Source organism: Canis lupus, chromosome 11, assembly GCF_048164855.1.
Source record: "Canis lupus baileyi chromosome 11, mCanLup2.hap1, whole genome shotgun sequence".
Classification (NCBI taxonomy): Eukaryota; Metazoa; Chordata; class Mammalia; order Carnivora; family Canidae; genus Canis; species Canis lupus.
This window is the reverse complement of record NC_132848.1, coordinates 41,203,266-41,225,512: the sequence shown is the minus strand read 5'-3', so window position 1 is coordinate 41,225,512 and position 22,247 is coordinate 41,203,266. Positions and strand designations below refer to the sequence as shown.

General features: G+C 50.6%; 2 long non-coding RNA genes and 1 pseudogene across 5 annotated transcripts; 2 read left to right on the top strand and 1 right to left on the bottom strand.

The window, feature by feature from the left end:
* Positions 1 to 1,438: 1,438 nt before the first annotated feature.
* LOC140643052 (uncharacterized) lies at positions 1,439 to 10,660 on the bottom strand. 4 transcript variants are annotated; one of them, XR_012039459.1, is made up of 6 exons: positions 10,254 to 10,660; positions 9,850 to 9,936; positions 8,152 to 8,895; positions 2,636 to 2,704; positions 2,294 to 2,338; positions 1,439 to 2,195 (listed from the first exon to the last, which is right to left on the bottom strand). It is a non-coding gene; the product is annotated as an uncharacterized lncRNA (long non-coding RNA). The 4 variants fall into 4 exon arrangements; XR_012039460.1 differs by having other exon boundaries at positions 2,294 to 2,334; XR_012039461.1 differs by having other exon boundaries at positions 1,439 to 2,334; positions 10,254 to 10,370; positions 10,458 to 10,660.
* LOC140643053 (uncharacterized) lies at positions 3,345 to 7,419 on the top strand. The gene is made up of 2 exons (XR_012039462.1): positions 3,345 to 4,007; positions 4,454 to 7,419. It is a non-coding gene; the product is annotated as an uncharacterized lncRNA (long non-coding RNA).
* A 649-nt stretch (positions 10,661 to 11,309) lies between the features above and the next one.
* On the top strand, positions 11,310 to 11,589 carry LOC140643049 (large ribosomal subunit protein eL38 pseudogene; annotated as a pseudogene).
* The last annotated feature ends 10,658 nt before the right edge of the window (positions 11,590 to 22,247 follow it).

Sequence of the window (22,247 nt, the reverse complement as noted above, 5' to 3'; positions counted from 1 at the left end):
GGGGGGAACCCCGGAGGAGGCTGCGTGTGCCCGGCCCCGGCCTGGCCACCTCCTCGCGCCCCGGCCCCGGCCCCGGCGCCCCGGGCCTGCGCGGCGACACAGAGCCCGCTGCGGACGGGCGCGGGCCGCGGGGAAGGCAGGGGTGCCAGCGGCAGCGCGGGGCCGTCCCCCGCCGGGGTGACCGCGCGCCGGCCCGGCTCTTGGAGCGGTCACAGGAGGCCGCGGTCCGCTCTAGAAAGATCCAGGGGCAAAACTGAAACTCTCCAGATGGGTTCCAGTAACCTTCCCAGGGAGCCAAGCCCCTTCCTTTGCACTTTGGCAAACGTGAGAACTTTAGAGGTGGCTCTTCCCCCCCCACCCCGGGGTCAGTCTGGACGCTCAAGGATTCTGTATCCAACCCCCCCCCCACCACCATCAACTGCCTCAATTTTATCCGATTTCTTTATAGTGAACAGGAAAAAAAAAAGTGGAAATCATACCAGAAGTTGAAATATTTGCTGTATTAAGTGCTCAGAGGCATTCGAGTTCGTTTTTCAGTAAAATGTACATAATAAACAGGAAGCCATTTATTTACAAATACAATTGCCCCAGACAAGCCACATTCCATGTACGTAATTCATTAATAGAATTCGTTCCTTTTCCTCCCTTTGGAAAGAGAAATTTTAGCTTTTAAAAATAGCTGGGTCTTGGGGGAGGGGAAACAGCGTGGTTACCTGTTCCTAGAAAAAGAAGCAGGGATGTCTAGCCAATTCTTGTCTGTGGGGGTGTTAAACAGTATAAAATAACCATTTACGAGGCGTGGAGAACTTTTTTTTTTCTTCTTTTTCACTCTTCAGAAAATGAGTTTGTTGGTCCATGGTTGCTGTCACTGGAGTTGACCAGTGGAAATGTGCTGGGAATGTAATCCTAGTTGGCGTGTGTGCGCCTATACATGTGAACAAAGCTAAAATTTAAATAACTTGAGCTGGCTGGGAATATACCAGAATTTTATCCATAAAAGTCATTAGTTGCCATAGTTTTAGAAATGTCTGTGGAAACGTGCCTGTCATTCTCTCTCCTTCTTGAGAGGCGTGATCCTGGGGAGATGCTAGCACCGGGCTCCCTAGTCACCAGTATAGGCCAGTACCAGTTACCTAGAGAACCTGAGTGTGGTGTTCCCTAATCTGAGAAGCTACCTTGAAGTGAATCACCTGTCCTTGCAAGTTGGGAAGAGGGACCTTGTTTGGGAGAGAACCATCTGGGGAAAGGCAGAATGAAGTGTGGGTCTCTGGGTGACCTGGTGAGTAGCAAGTAAACATCAGAAGCACGGGACATGCCGAGGTGTGTCTGGGGCTTTGTGACATCCCAAGACATGACATGTTTACAAAGGACAAAAAGAGTGATAAACTGTTCGTGTTTTATTGTTGTAGCTACAAAACAACAGGCCGGACGCTGAGAGGAAAGCAAAAACATCTTTTTAATACAAAAACAAAAACAAAAGGACAAGGGATGTTCTGATGAAGAGCTTCCTGGGAGATTGCACATTAGTTGTGTCCTCCAGGACTGCCTCCCGGCAGAAGGCAAGCCCATTTAGTCGGCTGGAACACTGCACACTGAAATAGAATAGATATTCATTTCAAAGAGCTCACTTTGTGCCAGCACTGAAATAAAAGGTGCCAAAACCTGCTACCCTCACTCTACCCGGGGTTCAGGCAGGGCAACTTGGAGGTGTGAGCTGGGGCTGGGCAGGTTTGTTCTACTCCTCCACCCCTGTAAGAATCTGGGAGGCAGAGAGTCTATTTTTCATTTACACTTCCGAGGTTGAAAACTCCCCAGCAGAGTTTTTTAAAAATAAATTAAAAAGCCTAATCAGAGGACTGGTATCACCCAGAAACTAACAAAATGAAAATAAATGCCTTCCTAGCTTGGTCTGGAGAAGAATCTGTAGGTTACAATGTGGGGAAAAACCCATTAGTGAACACAATAACGTCTACAAAGTATTTTTAATTAACATTTTGGAGGGGGAAGAAGTCTTTCAAACTTGCTCAGGCGGCCCTACTGATTATACTTTGTACTCCTTGAAGATTCTTCCCGAGGTTTAGAAACATCTCGACCCGAGAAATGTCCTTAATTCTTCCAAGAACTATTTAATAGTTGTCCTGGATGTTTTCAACAAGAGAAGGATGCAGAGTAAGTAGTCTTGGGTCCAACGAAGCCTGGGGGAGTGGAGGTGGTGGTACTGAGCAACCTGCACCTGAGATGGAGCTTTTCAATGAGGAGGGGCCACCGGGGTCCGCACTATTTACATATGTACCTGATCCCACCGGCTTTCCTCTATTTATCAAAGAGGGGGACCTTGCTAGCCAGGCGAGGCCGTAAAAGGGAAGAGAGAGACCAAAGGACAGATCAGTTACTTGCCCACTTTGTTCCTGGGCCTTGAACTCGGCTTCAAGGAGGGGAATAAAAGTCTCCAGGGAATGAAGCCCCCCCGCCTCTATTAGGATCACCCTGACACTCTCACCCCCACCTCCCCCCGCCTCTATTAGGATCACCCTGACACTCTCACCCCCACCTCGTGGCCAGAAAACCCGTGTGCCGGCTGATTTGCAGCAAAATGGTAACTTGAGGAACCCCGTGTGAGTGTTACATAACATACAGAACTTTCTACAGGGAGAGGTGCTTCCGTCTGATTTTTCTCCCAGTGACTCTACACAGGCATTAAGGCCTAGAAAGGAGGAATGAAGACAAATTAGATAGGAAGTCTATGGGGAAATGCATAGCCATATATGGCGAAGCATGTAAGTTTACTTGCATCTCTTCTGTGCCCCAGCGTCCTTTAAACACCCTACCTAGAGCTGTGCTTTGACCAAAAGAGGAGTCATGTCTAATTTGGGCTTTGGAGGGGAGGACAAATCATATTCAAGGATTGCTGGGACCTGGTGGCCCTAAAGCCAGTAGAAGCCAAGTTAGTTCCGAGCTCTGTATTATCCTCACCCAGCTCTTTCTGAAGGAATCCTCAAACCCTTATCTGGGAGGGAAAGTTACCCCTTCCTCCATGCACCCCGCTGTGCCCATCGCAGTCCCAGGTGCTGGTTGCAGGTGAGCCACTCATTTGCCAGCAGCAGGAGTCCACCACTGCAGCAGTCCGAGGTCACATTCAGAAAGCCTGTTCTTCCAGAAGAGCCTCCCAAGGCAAAGGCGGTTGGAACCGTGTTCATTTGCCCCAAGCACGTAGGGGAGATTGGAACCAAGGGACAAGCCTTTCACAGGAGGGGATCTGGAGCAGGGCAGTTGATCTGGGCAGATCCCCAGCACCAGGCCCTCTTCGCAGGGGGACAGGGTTGGGGGGGTGAGGGGGAGGAGGGTCGAGGAGGGGGAGCTGCTAAAGGCGCGCAGGCTGACAAAGCTATAACAAAGGATTCCTGCAAAAGTAGTATCAAGGATCTTTAAATTATCACACACCTTACAGGCGTGTCCCCGGCTTCCGGGACACAGAGTCCGTTGGTTGTTCCCCGGGGCTCGGCAGACGTGCCCCAGCTATCAGTGGTGTGGGGCTGGCTGACTGGCCTCACAGCCTCGGCCCTTGCACTACTGCAGGCCACCCGGGCACGGGTGGGGGGCTGTGCCTGGGTCCCCTGGGCCTGTCGGTGGCCGTTCCCTGGCGGCCCGGTGAGGCAGTGGTCTTGTTGGACAACATCCCTTGCCCTGGATTGGCCCCTGGAAGGTGAAGGGCTGCAATCCAGCAATCCCTATGCCTCCCTGCTGGGCAAGAAGAGCGCTGGAGAAAAGGGGAGCTCCTGGGAGTGGCAGCTATCTGAGTCACCTTGGCCTTTGCAAGGAGAGCCAGCAGGACACGGTGGAAAAGATACACCCAGGACGCGCTTTTGGTGTGCTCACAGAGCCTAGGCTTGGTCGCCCGGCCCTCCCACCACCCCCCACCAGGTGGCGGCGGGGGAGGGGAACCTGATGTCCTCTGGCCCCTCTATCACCACTGCCTCCAGGCCTCCTGCTACCGCCACCGGAACCTGGTAGGCACCCAGCACCATCGGTGGATAAGCACTGAAGCCCTAGCATCTGGGGAGGAAAAACTTAACAGCAAAGCCAGATAGTGATTGTGAGTGGTGAGAGGGTACAGCCTAAGGACCCCAAAACTTCACCCTCAGTGCCTCCAGCCAGGATCCCTAGGCACCCAGAGCAGCTCCCACATGCCTCTGGGAGCTGAAGTGAGGAGCATTTTTCAGGGATTGCTGGGCCCAGGAGCAGAGCTCGGGGAGACAAGAGAAATGAGAGAAGCCCTCAGCCTCTGAGGTCAAGAGGACGAAGTGAAGGAACCGCTGAGATCCAGGTACCCCTCCACATATGACAGAGGAGGGAATGAGAACAAAACCCGGGGAGAGAGGTAGAGGTGGGTACAAACTGTGCTCAGTGACCATCTCTCTCCTTCATGGTGTCCCCTTTCTTCCATTCAACTCAGAGGGAGCCCCTCAGAATGGCTGCAGACCTGGGGCATCCAGCTGCCTGTGCCCACCCAGTTGGGCCTCTCAGCCCCCACGGCCCTCCCAGCAGCCCCAAGAGGAAGGTCGGCCCAAGCTGGCTCCAGCCCTCAGGCCAGGACTCCAGAGGCCTCTGCCTCCCCAACTTGCCCCCCCCACACCCTTGGCTGGCCTGGGCGGCTGGGGGCTCCGACCTCACAAATGGCCTCGGCAGTGGGGCCCGCTAGGAAATTCCAGCCAGGCAGCCCTGCAGCAGCGCGGGGAGGGCTGGAGGCCGTGAGTGACACCGGCTCCTGCCCCTGGCTCCGTACAAGTGCAAATGAGATGCTTTCTGGCTGATCAGTCCACTGTATTTTATGCAACTTAATGTCTATGTCTTGTCAACTCTTCCAGTCAAGAAGAATAGCAGAAAATTTTAACGAGAACTTGTGTGTGCGTGTGGTTTCCGACTACAATTCCATGCGGGGAGATGGGGTGAGGCTGGAGACAGGGAGGCTTGCTGACGTGAGCAGCGCTAGAGAAAGCCCCCTAAAATGCAACCTTAGGCCACAGAGAAAGAAAAAAGAGGCAGGATGGGATATGGCTGCGGACAAGAGACCCTGATGAAATGAGGTGGGTTTCTGGCTGGGAAAAGTTTAAAGTTCTAATCTTTCTTTTTAAGGAACAAAATTTATTTGTGTTTACTGGGGTGCCGGGGACAGATCAAACTCCTTCTGCCAGCTTACCTCACATCTTGAACAACTGCCTCCACCTCTGACCAGACTCCCCCACCAGGTTGCCAGGTTTTCTGAGAAAGCAAGTCTGGCCAGACCTAGGTGATGTGAGCTTCCTGTAGCGTAAATTTGGGGGGTGGGGGTGTGCAGGGCAGGTCAGAGGGACCAAAGGGCCCTCTGGTATCTGGCCCCAGGCCACCTCAAATAGTTCACATGGGCACTTGGGAAGAGCTGTGGTCTTTTTCTTTTTTCTTTTTCTTTTTTCTTTCTCTCTCTCTTTCTTTTTTCCTAGCATAGAGCCCTAGAACTCCTGGTAGTACAGCCAGAGAGGACCAGAGGGTCAGCTCCACCTTCCACCCCCACCCCTCCTCATAGGAATTGTGTCTCTGGCTTGTCTGCAGCTGACCCAAGGCCCGGGAACAATGGGTTTTCTTAGCCCTGTTCCCAAGCCCTGCCCCTCTCCCCCCTGCCAGGCTCAGTGGTAGGCAGGGCCCAAATGGCTGAGAGTAAGGGGAGCTTCATGCCAGCTCTTGCCCCCTCTTTCATGGTGTTCCCAGGGTCAGCAGGGAATTTGTTGCTGACATATGAAGCTGTCCTGTGAAGATCTGCCTCTGGGGTTCGGCTGCCCACTCAAGGAAGCTAGGGTAGTTTTACTCTGAGGCCTCAGGCTCTTCTGAAGTTGCTCGCAGCTGGGGCCAGGCAGAAGAGGCAAGTACCCAGGGGCCAGAGGAAGGAGACTAGCCCAGGCCCATTTCATTCAGGTGAGGGGTTTGGACCTTTCGGGCATCCTGGATGGTTCCAGCCTCTCCTGTTACCTATGGAGGAGTCCTCCTCTGCTGTGTTCCTTGGCTGAGGTGTGAGATCCCTCTCTGCTGGGCAATTAACTCTAACAAAATAGAACGGGGAGGGGGTGATCATGTGCTTCACATCAGGAGAAGGGGCCACCCGGCACTCTGAAACCATCCAAACTTTCACGCCGCCGCTTAGCAGAGGAGTTTGCTTCTCACAAGCAGCTCAGATTTCTGCCAGCCAGAGCCCGGGCATCTCCATACCAGCCTGGTAAACACATCAGAACCAGATGCACGCTGCTGCTCTGGGCCTCCACCCGGGAGCCAAGGTGCGGGGGCAAAGTCCCAAACCAGACGGACTTGACACTCACTGCCCCCGACTCACTCAGCGTCCTGACGGGCCCAAATGAAGGGCTGAACTCTGGGGCACGGAGCGGAGGTGACCTGCACCAAAATGAACTGCTGGCTCATCCAACTGTCTGGCTGCTTAGCCCACCTGCTTCGTGGGCACTTGGGAAGAGCTCTGGTCTTTTTCTTTTTTCTTTTTTCTTTCTCTCTCTCTTTTTTCCTAGCATAGAGCCCTAGAACTCCTGGTAGTACAGCCAGAGAGGACCAGAGGGCCAGCTCCACCTTCCACCCCCTGCAAGGACCAGAGCCCCTGCAAGCTGCCCCATCTTCTCTTCTTGCTACGGAATCCCCACCAGCAGTCCATTCCCTTGTGCCCTCCATGCTGCCTCCTCCCATCCCAGAACCTATGCATTGGGGATAGAAAGGGTGTCAATAAAGAGGCAAGCAGGAGTGACAAACCATCTTCAGAAATAAAGAAACCCAGCCACAGCAGCCTTTGCACCAACAGACGCTTCTCACTAACCTTTACTTTTCAAACAGTCGCTCAGCTTTTGACAGGCCCACACCATTTCACCCCAGGAGCAAAAAGAAAATGTAAAACCTAGGCCAATTTCCTTCTTCCTCCTTTGCTCCCTGAGCTCACCATTCCTCACTTCCTCACCTCCCAGCCATCTCTATATCCACTACTCTCCATCCGAAGGTTTATAGACACTCGCTCCTTAAAATTTTCTAGGGCTTAAGTATTCCCAGAGTAACCGGTGAGAGAACACACCCTGCTCACCCCACCTCTGCCTCCAAACCTTGTAACCACCATCAGCAGTCATACATCGCATAACTCGATGCCTGGTGGAAACGTGGACTCCATTATTTATCAGAAGTAGCAATAAACTTTACTGAAAGAAATAGAGTCAGCATTGACTATGGGCTACCTACTGGAGAACTCTTTGGAAACATCCCCTCTACCTTCTTACCTCCTTTATTGGGGTGGAGTGCTGTAAAAATCTTAGGTAGCAGGCTTCTCAAAACAGCTTGATTACCTTGAGCAGGTTTGGAGTCCTCCACTCCAATCATGAGTAATAAAGTCACTAATAGTCGTAATTGGTTTTTAATTGCTTGATCTGATTGGTGGCTTTCTTCCTGACCCCATTTGGTTTCTTGGGGTGGAGGGGGGGGAAGTACAGGTGGTCCAGAAGCAGTAAGGGGAAGCCATTTGCAGGCAACTTTTTCAAGCAGAAGGGAAAGTACTTTTGTTATATTTGCAGACATGTGTCTCACACATTTTTCCCCCTGCTTTTTGTAAACTATCTAAGAATAAACATTACAGATCTGGGTTTTAATTCCTCCAGATGGGATCATAAAGTACCTAGGAGAGATTTTATATATATATAATAGAATTGAGGACACATGGCTGTTGTTCACATTGAAAGCCGAATAGAGACTCCAGGCAAAAGCAAGAACAACTGAACTGTCCGTGGAATCCAGTATCTGGGCAAGTTCACTTTATTCCTTCTCAGGAAGAGGGTCTGCGGCAGCGAGGAAAAGTTTGCCCAGGTCTTTGAAGCGGGACACCGCGCGGGGCGGGCCAGACCTTCCCACTAGCCAGGCGGTTGGGCTGGGGGCTTGGGGACCCTTCTTGGCAGATCATGCCCCCCACGCCACCCCCTCCTCTCCCTCTCTCTCTCTCTCTCTCTCTCTCTCTCTCTCTCTCTCCTGTCCCCGGGGCCTTCGATCGCCCAGGCTCTCCTCTTGAGGACCCCACCGGAGAACTTGCTCTGCGCCTCGGGCCGCCCGCCCTCTGCTCCTGCCCGCTCCGCCGCGCTCTGGACTCACCCCGCGCGGTCCTTCCACTCCGCACAGGCAGGAAACCGGCCTCAGTCCGGGCAACATTTGAAACCACGTTTTATCAATACCAGCAAAGACCGGCTCGCACGCGGAGGGCTCTGAGCTCCCGAGCCCGCTTCTTGCAGAAACCCGGGTCTAGAGGGAGGGCGGTAGGGGCGAGAAATCCTCCCTCCAACCGCGATTTCAGCTTTCTTATGGAAATGAACGCGACGGCCCGCTCGCCCCGCGCCCAGCTCCCGGCCCCAGCCCCCTTGCTCCTAGCCCTTTGCTCTCTTCAGCCCCCGCCCTCCCAGCCCCGGGTTCTCGCCGGGGCCCGCGGGTGTGGACGCGCTCGCCGTGCGCCCGGGCCCTGCGCGCGCGGGGACCCTGGCCGCTGGGCTCCCCTCCGCCCCGCCGGCCGCCCCAGGCCTGGAATATTCCGAGATCGCGACTTTCTTAAAGGAGAACCGACCGCGCGGCAAAGTTCGCCGCCGCGGGGAGGCACAAAGGAGGGTCTGGGCTCCCGTGTGCTCCCGAGGTTGGGGCGACGCGTCGCCCGTCCGCCGCGGGGTCCGCTCTGGCTGCTGTGAAGGAGAGATCGGGGACGGCAGCGCCTTCTCGTCGAGCCACTTTTCTCGCAGGGCAAGGAAGGAGAGATGCACTTGGTGGCGGAGACAAAGCTCCCACCTGGATCCCTGATCGCTTCGTTTAAGATCAGCGATCGCATCTTACGTCCTAGGGTACCTAGGGGCTCTTGAAAAAAGGAGGCTGTTAGACTGCACCCCTCGGGCTCAACCTGCGTTGGGGTCAGCAAGAAAGTTTGCCCCCGGGTGCTGGAGACGCACGCACGCACGCACGAAGTTTATTAAACCTTGCACTCAGCAGTTTTCTTTGAACGGTTAAGGCAACAAACCCCGCACCTGCCCCCTTCTCGCAGAGCCGGGGCGGTGAGCCCAGGCGGAGGGAGGGGTGGCGGTGAGCGCGTCCCGGGGCCGGTGTCTGCGCCCCAGGACGCGGCCCCGCTCGGACCCTCTCCTCGCGCGCACCCAGGCCCGGGGCTCCCCCGCCGGCCGCGCCGGCCTCCCCAGGCTGCGGCCGGGCGCCCGCCTCCTCCGGGGAGCGCAGCCGGGGGCCGGGCAGCCACCCCAAGTGTTCCCCACTCGGGCGAGGAGAAAGGCCAAAGTTCTCGGCGGGCGGTGCGCCCCCCCCCTCCCCGGGAGCGCGCTCCCGTCCGGCCCGGCTGACCCGCGACGGGGCCCCGCCAGGTGCCCGGCCTCGCGCGCGCCCTCCCAATCACACTCACTCACACTCACACTCACACCCCGCGGTGCTTTTTGTTCCGGGCCAGGCTCACTTTCACAAGTGGTTAGAAAGTCTCGAGCGCCATCTAACGGGAGCAGCAAAAAGTTGGCGCTGGGTGGAGGTTAGGACCCACGAGGCGCGGGGCCCGGCGGTGGAGGGTCCTGTGCCCCGCCCTCCCCGTGCAGCGGGGCCACGCTCCCCCACCCCATCCCCGGCACGCACGGACAGACACGCCCTGGAACTCCGGAGCCCCCCTCCGAAGGCCACTTTCCCAGGAAAGCGGTGCCCGCCTGCCCGCCTGCCCGCCTGCCCGCCGCCCGCCTGGGACTGTCCCAGGCGCCCTGCCCTCGCCTCCCTTCCGAGTTCCCCCAGGCCACAGAGGAGGACGGATCGCCCTGCACCTGCCTTGACAGGGTCCTGCTGTTGCTCGAGTTCTCTCTTTTTCCTTTTGGGCCTTGAGGGAAAGTCCCAAGAAGCCCGGGGAGAGCACACCTGTTTTCCAAAAGGAACGACCATATAATGAAGAGCGGCCAGAGACGCTTCCAGGGGGATCGGGAAAGGAGGTGAAAGAGGATAACGATAAGGAAACAGAAAAGAAAAAAAAAAAAAAAAGAAACAGAAGAGAAGTGCTCAACTGAGGAGAGTTTAGTCCTGCGGTGGCCTCAGGAGAGCTTTAATGTCCCCAGGGAGGGAGGGATTGGGTTCTGAAGAGCAGTCCTGGTAAGTGCGCGGAATTTGCAAATGGTGAAGTCCAGGACAGAAGGGTCTCTGAAGAGGGCAAAGGAGGGGAATGGGAGAGAGGCACCCACCTCCGTTTGAGGAGTTCCAGGCCTCTCCTAAAGGTTCCAGGACACTGCAAGGCACTTGGTCACAGGAGATAGAAACTGGAACAATGCACTCCTGTCAGGTCAGGAGATCTGCAGGGTCTGGGAAGGCAGTAGAGAGGCTGGTATCTCTGACCTGCTATGAATCAAGGCGGACAAGGAGGAGAGGTGCCGGTCAGGCCTAATCACCTGGGATCTCAGGAGATCCCAGGGCTGCCAGCTGTCCTTCCGGTTAACAGTGGGGGTGACCAGTCTCCGATGCCTCCCAGTAAAGGGCCAGAGGCAGGAAGGCCTGTGGACAGCCTTTGGGGGAGGGGGGGGTTGAAGTTGGCCATGTGATCAGAGGTGGCCAGGCTGGAGTCCAGATTCCAGGAGGAAGTGTTGGATCTCGGTGATGACCCTCTGTCCTCCCTTCCTCGGGGCTATAGAATGGAGATCAGAAAGCCTTTTCCTCCCTCAAATGTTATGAGGCTAGAACATGCTGTCAGATGGACTAATATTTTTTGTTATGGTACAATACACATACATTTATCATGTTAACCATTTTGAGGTGTGTAGTTCAGTGGCATTAAGGACATTACCATTGTGTACAACCATCACCACCATCCATCTGCAGAACATTTTCATCTTTTAAACTGAAACTCTCTACCCATGAAACACGAACTCCACATTTCCCTTTCCCCCTGGCTCCGGGGGAACCATTCTACTTTCTGTCTCTATGGATTTAACTACTCTAGGTACCTTATGGAAGTGGAATCATCCACTGTTTATCCTTTTGTGACTGGCTTACTTCACTCAGTTCAGTATCCTCCAGGTTCATCGGTGTCGTAGCATGTGTCAGAATTTACTTCCTTTTTAAGGCTGAATAGTATTCTGTTGTATGGGAAGACCACATTTTGTTTATCCATTCATCCATCAGTGGACACTTGAGCTGTGTCCACCCTTTGCTTATTGTGAATAAAGCTATGAACTTGGGCCTACAAATAGCTCTTTGAGAATCCGGGGTAATCCGCAAGTGGGTGCCGGCCACGCGCTACCCCCGCGCGCCCCGTTGCCATGCCTTGCAAAATCGAGGAAATCAAGGACTTCTTGCTGATGGCCCGGCCGAAAGGACACCAAATCCGTCAAGATCAAGAAGAATAAGGATAATGTGAAGTTTAAAGTTCGATGCAGCCAATATCTTTATACTTTGGTCATCACAGACAAAGAGAAGGCAGAGAAACTCAAGCAGTCTCTGCCCCCAGGTTTGGCAGTGAAGGAGCTAAAATGAACCTGGCCCACTGATTTGAACTATATTAAAATTTTTTAAGTTCTAAAAAAACCCAAACAAACAAATAGCTCTTTGAGCTCTTCCCTTTTGATTCTTTGGGGTCTATACCTAGAAGTGGAATTGCTGGATCATCTGGTAAGTCTACATCTAATTTTCTGAGGAGCAGTCATGCCATTCTCCATAGTAGCTGCACCATTTTTCATTCCTGCCAGCAGTGAATAAGCGTTCCGATTTCTCCACATCCTCACCAGCACTTGCTGTGTTCTGGGTTTTTCTTCTTCCTCCTCCTCCTCTTCTTCTTTTTTATACTAGCCATCCTAATGGGCATGAACTGGTAACTCACTGTAGTTTTAAATCTTTGTTTCAAGTGTAAATGTACAAACATAATGAAATAATAACTAATAAGGCAATTTAACCACAGATTTTTAGCAGAGTGGAGATATCCTGGTAAGTAGTTCAAATCTCTGCTCTTTTGTATTGCATCCAGTTCTAGAAAGAGAGGAAGAAGAGAAATGGCCAAGAGAGAGGAGCACACAAAACTAACACTGCTTGATGACCATGTTTTGGCACCACTTTCTAATCACGAGCTGGAACATGGAGTGGATTTGGATTAATAAGCCTTGTTCCTTTCTTTGTTTCCAGAAGGAGACCAGAGATTCACCCTCTCTTAGTGGGGGTGGGGTGGGGAATGGTGCTTGTCTTCTTCCTGGATTCTTTGATTTGTTTGGATTGAAAGACATGCTAGTGTCCCAGACATCGGCCATGTGGACTTCTGGAAATCTTTGAAGTCCTTTTTTTCTAGGAGGGGAGAAAAAAAAGCAAGTGTGCAAGCAGGGGGGACTGCCATTGTACTCCCAGAATCCCTTGCTTGGACGCTCTGTCTCGTACAAAGCATCCTTCCACTTCCTTCCATGGCCCTGTCTGCCAGTAACCTCATGCCAGTCTTATTTAGTACTTATGTGTAGTGTATTTACAAAGCGCTCTATTATCCTTTCTTCTTTTTTTACAGTAGTGCCTGGGGAAACAGGCTAGTGGTTTTGTTTTGGCTTGGTTTTTTTTTTTTTTTTTTTAAGTGAACTCTACCTCTCCCCCCTCCCCTGTGTGGGGCTCAAGCTTAGGACCCTGAGATGAAGAGCCGTCTGCTTTACCAACTGAGCCAGCCTGGAACCCCCAGGTTAGTGTTTTTATTGCCCACATTTTCAGTGGAAATATCTAGAGCAGGCCCAAGAGGCTACACGGAGAGGATGGTGGTGGCCGAAGCTCTTAGCCTGAAATTTCCTTGGCCCACTGAAGCACACTCTTCCTTCCATCTGACAGGAGGGTTGGCACAGGATGGAGATGAGAGAAACCAGAGCAGCAAGCCTTGGCAGGGACCTCGACCTCCCTTCTGCCACCAGGCCAACTTTGCCGCTTGCTGAACAGCTAGGGCTCGGTGGTGGCGGTGCGGTAGCTCTCCGGGGCTCAGGGGGTGCAGGGGAGGGGGCTGGGCACCCCTTGGGGAAGGGTGCTGCCAAGGCAGTTCCCAGCACCACAGCTCCAGCCTTCGTCTGGCCCTCCCCTTTAATTGCTGTGTCTGCTCCCCAGAGAGAAGGATGTGCTGCACATCAGGAGCTCCGTAACTTAAGACAAAAGAAAAAAATCCTGACCGTGACACATGCGCGCAGCACACACACACACACACACACACACACACACAATTATTTCCTCTTCCCTTGTTAAAGCTACTTCCCTGGGAAAGGGATGAGGCAGAGGGATTACGTCCTGGGGGCGCTGGGACCAGGAGACCCCTCAGCGTTCTGAAAGGGCTTTGTAGTGTTTGGATCCAAGCCATTTGTTTCTAGAGAGAATCACATTGGGTAGGAGCCGGCTTTTTCCATTTGCAATGGCTTATTAAGTATAAGCATCTCTCTTCTCTCTGTTTACTGAGTGATTAGCTCTCCCTCCAACTGACCCTGCCAGGGGAGATAGCCAAAGTATATCCTTAACACACAGTTACCCTGCGAAATGTCCTGCCCATAAACCCGGAGACCACAGACAGGACCCTGAGGTTAATCTCGGTGTCTTCCTTTTATAGCCGGCAAGGAGGCTCTCCCTGATGGTGTGGTGTGTGCTAAGGCCACCCGGATTCCCACGGTTCCATTCTGGTCACAGGAGGAAGAAGTAGGATCAGAGGCAAGCTGGTGTGGGCCCTCGGCTTGTGGCTTGGCCTGGAGGCCCCAGCCTCAGGGCTTACTCGCTGTCCATGAGTCTTCCGTAAGCTGTACAGAGACCCTTCCCACGCAAAACTGTCCCTCACGTCCTCATGCGGCAGGACAAAGGCGAGAGGGAAAAGCTCCTTCACACACCTGAATGCAGGCAGTTGGAAAAATCTGGGAACTCGTAATCAGTAAAGATTAACCAGAAACTGGATGATTAGTAGCTGGTTGCCGGGTCTCTAGTGGGTCAGTTTTGTATAAGGACAGACCAGCTGCACTTGCAGACTGAGCCTTAATCAGCCAGATTCCAAAGGTCAGAGTGGAAACGAAATCATGCAATTTACCCAAATTTCAGAGACTGAATTCAATTGTAGGGTTTGGTCTGGAAATAAGGATGAGTTATTTCCAACTAAGTGGATTCTTTTTCCTCTCTGCCTTTTTTTTTTACTGTGATATAAGGAAAGCCCAAGAAATATCATCAATATTGTTATATAAATATTGTGCCCGTGCATATTCCATGGTACAGACTGTAATGAAATAATTAAGTCAAACGATTCTCAACTCCCTCCATATTCTCACTGGCAGCTCAGTACTTTGATTCTGCATTGTGCTTTTGTAACAAGGCTGCACTCTTACCACTCAACCGTTAGAATTCTTATGTGAGTGTCATATTTATTCCATGCACCTAGTACTATTTACTACTTGATAGGATCCAGAGCTGAGACAGATCCTGTGTATATAGGAGTTGGCATCTCGGCTAAGAGTAGGGATTCTTAAATCTGCCACTCACCCCCTCCTCACCATCTCCTGCTGAAAAATAGACCTCTCAGATTGCATGACTAAGCGGGAGGGTTCTAGGTGGGTGGAGAGGATCAGGCTTGAGTTCTGTTTGATCTCCAGATTCACTGCACTATGTCTCTAAATTTGTGTGTCTACATCACATACACCACACACACACACACACACACACACACACACACACACACACAGAGGACCCAGAACACACACTGCACAGACGATAGGCGACATAATACGCACACATGTCTTAAGTGGGCTCTGGCCCAGTTCCTTCTCCTCTGGGTGTCCGGGAGACCAGGTGCCAGAAGGGGACCATGAACTGACACAGGGGTACCGTGGCTGCTGAGCCCCGGTCAGTCCTCTGAGGTGAAGTGTGGTTGTGCCAGGCGAGAGCATGAGGAAGGGGCAAGAGAGCTGGCTTCTTGTATTTCTTATCCTTAATTTCCTATTTGTTCTCCCTTTTTTCCCCCAAGCCTTTTGTTTGTGTTCTTTTTTAAAATTTTATTTCTTTATTTGACAGAGAGAGAGAGAGAGAGAGAGAGAGCAGGAGTGGGGTGATAGAGGCAGAGAGAGAGGGAGAAGCAGACTCCCCGCCGAGCAGGGAGCCCGATGCAGGGCTCAGTCCCAGGACCCTGGGATCATGACCCAAGCTGAAGCCAGCCGCCTAACTGACTAAGCCCCCCAGGCACCCTTTTTGAAGTCTTTTTGAAAAACAAATTACCCATCTCAGCGAGGCTAAGAGAAATCATCAGATTCTCTTGTTTCTAATGAAGCAAGTTGTTCTCGCATTTGGGACCTGACATTTAAAGATTATCCTCCTGTGAGCAGAACAGGGGTGGTGACATCAGAGGAGGCCATGGGGAAGAGGGCGCCGTCTCCCACCTCTACAGAGCGAGTACCCTGCTCCTGTCTACGTGGCCCCCGGAACCCCTGTCCCGTGGCTGCTGGACTCATTCGATTCACACCTACTGACCTGTGCAGGTGGTGTGTCCTGGTTACAGAAAGCAAGTCACAGACAAGCACACTATGTCTTCCTGGAGCAGCCATGGACGATTCTTTGGGGGACAAGTCAAGTAATTTAACTGACAGATAATTTCAAAATAAACATTTATATTAAAATGAGCATGGATCTATTATCATACAATAGCATGCAACATCATCATATCATTGAAAACTCAAAACCAAGACGTCAAGCACATTTTGTGGCTAGAGATGGTGGCTTTGGACCAATACCTGCCCCTTCTCGTCCAAGCACAAGCAGTTTCTTCTGACATTAGTGATATTTTGGTGGAAAAATTTGAGAATACTACCTTCTAACTTATTCCCCCTCCTTTCTGTGGTTCGGATTTCAGTTTCAGGACATTATATTTTCAGATTCATCCTCTCCCCACCCGCCTCCACCCCCCACCACATAGACAGATTTGGGGCCACCTGTTCACTCCACAGCCAGGAGGATGGAAAAGATTTCCTCCTGCCAGATTCTCTCCTTCATCCTGCGTTGTCTACAACAATGCCCTCTCCAACGTTATGGGAGGAGAAAGCCCTCCCTTGGCTCTGCTTCCAGGTTCTGTGCTTGGACGGAGTGCAGTCTGCACGATTATCTCAGCGGGGCTGGCTGGAGGGAGACCATGAACGCCGTAAGGGCCCTGTTACCTGTTGTTCTAGGGGGAGTAGCTGAGGGCCCCCAGCTCCTTCCCATTTCCTGCTGGCTTCTAGATATACTCTGCACCTGACTTCACTCCCCACCCCCCAGAGATTCAAGATCTGTTGCTGCATTTGTATTTGCGGGTAATGCCCTTGACTTCTTCCCTATAAGAATAAGTCTACCATTACTTCTTCAAGGTGGTGCCATCAAAACCATTCTGATTCGTTCACTTCCCCATACCAAGGGGTGGGTGCCGGAGCCCACAAAAGACAGAAAACCTCTTCACTCTGCCTTCCTCTTGTCTCCTAAAAATCGGAGTGTGTTTGGCTGGCCCAGTCCTCGGAGAACTCTGTGACTACCATGGTGCCCCAGAGTGATACCTGTGAGCAGGATACCTGCCTCTTCCCTGAGCCAAGCTTTTGGGACAGGATTTATCTGTTCTGGGCAAGAGTGGGCTATGTGCTGTTCTATTTGATAACCCGGAACAGGCCCACCCCTTACCCTCAGCAGAGACTGGGGGATTTTATCAGCACTTAAGTGCTCTGAAAAGTCAATGAGGCAAAGAGTGTGTATCAAAAACAATGTATTACACTAATAGAGCGAAAATACTTTTTCTTGTGTACTTTGGACTCTCAGAAGATGAAGCACATCTAGTTTATTTTACATAAAAGATACTCACATACCTTCTATTCATATCTAATTTTCTTTCTCCATAAAAAATGGTTACACGGAAGTGCTGTATGCCACCACCACCGCCACCATATGCATATAACAGCGTATACGTAAAATTCACGCTGGCTCTTCAACCATTTGCCTTGACTTTCTTCTGACATAGCCTTGGGTGTGTCTATAAAAACCAATAAGTTGGTCTGAATTCAGTAAAAATAATCTTGATTTATAGTTTTAACTATAGTGATTTGCTAGGAGGGTTCAAGTGGAGGGTTCCCCATCATTCTCAGGAATCAATGTGCTCTGAGTTGGTGCTGCATGCACATATCCCAAGGAAGAAAGAACAGTCCCTTGTCTGGGTACCCCTAAGTCTGTGGACTTAGGACGATTCTCAAACCTGGGATATTTTTCACTGGATAATCATCATTCCCCCTCACTCCCCTACCTCTCAAGGTTGCTGTTCTTTTCTTCTCCCTTTGAAAATGGGAGAAGAAGAAATAAAATCCACACTTATAAGGGAAATAATGAAGCAAGTTGATACCTTGCTGATTGTTCAATTGGTAGAGTGATTGACTCAGCAAAAGATTATTAGAGCAGATAAAATCTACTGTTAGAGAATGGGTTTCTAGGAATTATGCGCATCTCAAAGTGAAAGGTTGTTTGTATGTTTTTTAAGTCTTACCTGAGTTTAAAATTTCAGATATTGGCCTGACTTAATAAACACTATCTTTCTGGTTGGAAAGAAGACATGGATGGTCTTATTTACCCTTTTCTTCCTTCAGCCTTGCCTAGTCTCTGTAGAGTGGATATTGGAACTAAGATGTTGTTCGCACTAACTTTTGAAATCATACTCTCTGATTGTCTGAGTAATCCAGGGGAGCGAGCTCACCATCTTCATCTGACACAGTGTGACTTAAACACTCGAAATCTGAATCCAGAAACATGCTAAATGCCTTGAGAGGCGTATACACCTTCTCACAGGATTCTTTTCTCTCTCTCTCTTTTTTTTAAATTTTAAGTTAGCTCTCTCCCTCTAGGAAAGAACCCAGAAGAAATATCACAGAATAAAGGGAAGGCTTTGCAAAGTGGATTAGGATAAGGATTGGATAACAGAACAACAGGTGAAAATGACAAGCAGCAGTAAGCAAGAAGACTATTGAATATCTGGAAAATAATAGCCATCGAAATGTAATTTTGTACCTAGGTAGGTCCTAGGGGGAAAGTTATCCCCATATCAGTTTCCAAGGCAAAGCCCTCACAGGGAGGAGGGAAGGACCAGCTCGACTTCTTTCTGGAAAGCAGGTCTTTGCTGTGGCGAATAGCAGGGAAGACCCCAAAATGGATTAAGAGGAAGTAGTGGAGAAAAAGAGCCTGTATTCTCTGACCTGCATGCAGTGAGAGGTGCACCCCAAGGGGCCCGGGGCCATTAGTGAGGAGGCATTCCCTTGGTGTGTGATGCCCCAGCAATGCAGCATCATGTATGAGAAGCATTGTCCCTGGGCTGCGGCAGCCTTGGCCTTGGGGTTTTGTGAAACAGTTTAAGATGCTGGATTAGCTTTGGGCCATAGAAACCACACACTGACAGCTTTGGGTTGTTGGTTTTTTTTTTTTTTCTTTCCCTTCAAATTGGGCATGAACGCACGTTGGTCTATCATTAGGCAGGGCTGGAGGGAACAGGTCTGCCCTCGGTGGGGGCTTTGTACACGGTGCTATCGCTTGGGGAAGATCTGGCAAAGGAGAGTCAGGAAGATAACACAGCAGCTTTGGATTCTGTCCAGCTTTCCATTCTCAGCCCAGCTCTCTTCTTTTAGCACCTGGGAGACTCTAACGAATGCAATTCCCTACTACCAATACAGAGGGGAAACATATTTCCAGGACCTCCCGTACCAACCGTATGTTTCTTGTCAGAAAATCGGCATGTTGTGTTGTAAAGTTGTAAACATTTGAGAATGAATATCATCCGGGTTCTCACTGTCGGGAAGGAGATGGAGGGGAGGAGGGGTAGGGGGGATGTTTGCCCCTTTACTGATAAGAAGTCAGAATATACTTGAGCTACTGAAGAAGCCCAGTTCTTAAAGAGACCCTTTCTCAGAATCCCTAAGCTTGTCAGCAGCTGATGGACAAAACTAAGGAAAAAAAAAAACAGGGCATGAGAGGAAGGTGGAAAGAACATTTCCTGTAGCTCTCGCTTCCCTAGGTGACTCCTCAGTGGTCCGTTTCAAATCACTGCAGATGATGTCGAATCGCTCTCATTCGTAGGAGCTGATTAGAATAGAGATCATGCTCATTAAGTTAGGGATAACACCAATCTGGTAGGATTCTGAAAGGGGTGACAGAGAAGTACGTGAGAATACAAAAGATGGTATACAATTAAATTCAAAATTAGTTCGGAAGAGTGATGAAAACCCAAACACATTTACTTGAAGGTGATATCCGAAATCCCCTGGGAGCCAATTCAGGGCTATGCCAGAGGATAAAAATACCCAATGGTAGAGAATGCCTGGTCAAGTGAGAACTTGTGGAATTTAATGCTGCTAAACCTTGAAACTGCTTGCAGAGACCCTCTTGAGTCTGAGTGGCCAGCAGGGCAGCTTCTCTCTGTGTGTCTCCTGTTGATTCCCGAAGGTGGTGGGGCTCATCTTGCCACCACAGGGAACCAGCCACTCTGCTGTTCTCCAAGCATCCCACTGATGACTGTGGGCCAACTGAACAAGAGCTTCTCTGAGCCTAAAACCAGCCCTTGAAGTCTTTTGGAAACTCATTCGCTTGCTGAGGAAGTCAGAATGCACCTTCTGGCTTCAACATACCCGACACTGTAGCTAATGGAGATCATTTCGGGACACACGTGTCTCACCTGAATTAAACAAAACCGTCTAGCCCTGGAAAACCTCACAAGGATTTGGGGCCTTACACTAACACTGAACTCCTCTCTGATTCAGAATTGCTGACAGGACATGGCCACACTGCCCTGCATGTTGGCAGAAAGACCCAGCCCCATTCTAGGACGTATTAGAAGGGTTGCAGGTAGGAAATCTTCATCATTGTCTCATGGTGGAGGGTTTTCCCTCCTGGAAGTCAGAACTCCAGAAGGAGAGGAAACCTAAAGGTATTCCAAGGGACAGAAAGGTGAATAAACCAGAAACGGAGCTTGTCCAGTGTAGAACAAGGAAGTGAGGGGTCACTGAAAAGTGGGTAATTCAGGGCACCTAATAACGTTTATGAAACTCCTAGTGTGTGTTAGAATGGGGGACCCTGAGTAAGAGGTAGGAGGGGCAGCAAGGCAGACACCAAATGCAGGGGGAATGCACATCTAGGCTGTTAGAGAGCAAAACAAAACAAAGCATGAGTTTCTATCCTTAATTAAGGCAGGAAAACTGATGTAAGCATTTAGCATAAGGGGTTCAGAGTAAAAGTTATATTACTAAATACTGGCAGTCCAGGGACCTACATGGTAGTACATTCTCTGCTGTTGATTGATCCAACCACTTTTGTTGAAGCTACTATCTGTATGGGCTGGAGTAACTCAGTCCACCTTCCCTCCAGAGGCTGAGGGCAGGCGTGCATCATAAGGCAATGGGAAGAATCCACGTAAGGTGAGACATCTCTAGAAGGTTTCATCTAAGAGCTTTCAATGTAGGCTGGAACCACCGGGGTGGGGCCCTGTTGAGGTGTAGAATTGTTCTACAATCCGTGCCTCCAGCCCGGATCAGATGGCACAACTAGGGAATGGGTCCACCAGAACCTGCCTGTGAAACATCAAATTGACACAGAGAAATCTCACATTATCTGGATGCCCCGCAGAGCCTCAAAAACATCCAGTGCATAATAGATGCCCAGGAAATGTGGAAATGTGGGCTGAAGTGCCTGGTCCCTGAAGGCCTTCGTCAGACCTATGCGCTTCATTGAGCTTGATGCACAGTATTCCTACCCACCCCTCCACCGTTTGCCCCCAGCCCCCAAGACAGACACCCCAGGAACATATAGTTCGCATTCACATGCAAAAGCATTTCTTATTTTCAGGCTTTAAATGGAGGAACTAAAAACCATGTTAAAAGGGGGAACACTTAAGAAGTACAACCTTTTATTCTGAATAACAATTAGGAACAGTTAGGTATTTAAATCATCTAAAATTTTTCTTTTGTAAGATCACTGCAAAAGCTGTACAGCACCCGCTTTTCATAAGAGTGGAGAGTGGGTACCAACAATAAGGAAGTGCTATCACTCATTATGTACCAAAAGTGCATCCATTTCAGATATAATATGCTTTTGGTAACAACGCTGCACTTGAAAAAGACACCGTTCATCTGAAAAGCACACCCTTCAGCCTTTCCACGGGCAGTCCTGCTACGCGTGTGAAATGGGCATATTTTTACAGGCTCTCAGGGGGCAAACATTAAACACTTTTCAAAAGGTTGAGGTTTATTTGGAAGGCTTAACGGATCCCTTTCTGTTGTGCAAGAAATCAAGAAGCTGATGTGGGGTTTGAATAGGATGCGTGTGAACCTCTCCACGGTAGGATAAAAACCCTCCTGGATAAAAGGGCAGCTCGGATGCCAGGCTGGCAGTGGGGTTCGCCACCGCCTCGTTGTTTTTTGTGCCGTGAATTGGAAGGCTTTCAGGACATGGCGAGCGAGCGCATTTGTTGTTGTCGATTCGGGATTTCTGCATCTTGGAAGGTACTGGCCTTGATGATGGGCAGGAGAAGTGAAATGTCTTTTAAGGCATGGTTTTGTGATCCGGACTCAAGAAAATGCTTATGTAAATCCCACCCCCAGGAGAAGGAAGGAAATATGAAAGGAATATCTGTTAAGATTCATCATATGGAGTTCCTTGGTTCCCAGCCTGTTTCTGCCACTCCTTACCCACCCGTCCACCCACCCACTTCCTTCTCCAATCTCAGGAGAGTCACAGTAACCAATTTGGGGTTTATATTTAACACCTGCAAATCTTGGCTAAGAGACCTCCCTCTTTTCTCCCCCAATGCCGCCCTCCCTCTCACGGATCCAAACACTTTGAGTCAGCGCTTCCCAAATTATGCCACTGAAAAGGCGGGGGAGGGGAGGATACTCCGCATCGATGCTGCAAAGGCCTGAAATGTTTGTTTTCCGATGTCCTCGCTGGTAACCTTTAATCAAACTCTGGTAACGCTCTGGAAAATCCACCGAACTGGCTTCTAATAAATGCGTTGAAGCCTCGCTCAGTCTGATACGGGTGGAACTCAGCACAAGAGGACCCCACTTTGCTGAGCTGTGACAATAAGAACACCTACTAGGAGCCAGAGACCGCGCCACTAAATGTTTTTCACTCAAGATTGCAACAAATCCTCAAATGCACGTGCCAGAAAGAAATCATATCTGGATACTTTCTAAATGAGAAAACTCAAAGTCAGAAATTAAGTGACT